Source organism: Artemia franciscana, chromosome 1, assembly GCF_032884065.1.
Source record: "Artemia franciscana chromosome 1, ASM3288406v1, whole genome shotgun sequence".
In the NCBI taxonomy this organism is placed as follows: Eukaryota; Metazoa; Arthropoda; class Branchiopoda; order Anostraca; family Artemiidae; genus Artemia; species Artemia franciscana.
In genome coordinates, this window is record NC_088863.1 from 34,411,560 (window position 1) to 34,412,348 (window position 789).

A 789-nucleotide genomic window follows, 5' to 3' on the forward strand; every position below is an offset into this window, starting at 1 on the left:
TCAAAAGATGACAAGCAATATCTGAAGAACAACTCACATTATTAATTTATGACCTTTAAAGATAAGTTTGGGGGGGGGGGGGGATTTTGAACTTGCCAGAAGGCATTTTATGTATACTTTGAATACTACTGCTACAGTTGCTGTAACTAATGACGCTAAGGATATAAGATGAAACTTTTAGGGGACCCTTAGGAGTTTCAGTTAAACAAAGAAGTGTATGCATTCAGGTTTTCAAAAGGGCATATTTAATATCATAGTCTGCACCACTCTATAATAGCTATTTATATCATTGAAACTTTTAAAGGAGCTAATTTGATTAAAAATTGGAAGTTCCTTATGCCCTTTTTAAAAGTAAAAGAGATTGGGAGGTGCAAGCATTCCTTCTCTCAAGCCCATTCATTTTCGAATCGCACCATAGTCAAAATTTTGAGACAGTTATTTTGTTCAACATAGTAGAACGATCCATCAACTACGTCTTTGGGGATATTAGGCATGTCGACCTCTCACAGTTATGCCTTGTATCGTTATGCTTTTAAACTAAATGTTGCTTTTAAAATTAATCAAAAGGTATTGTTTTTATTGTTTCCAAAAAGATACCTCAGCAATATATCGAGAAACGACAGGGGTATTAAGTTGAAATTTTCGGATACTACTTTCTGCCTCTTACATTTTAACAAATAAAATGTGTTTATATTCGTCCAGGTTGTCAAGGAGCATAGATGGAATCTTTTGGAAATGATATTTTTATTTTCAGGTCAACTTCAGAAGCTATGAAATTAAATTAAGAAA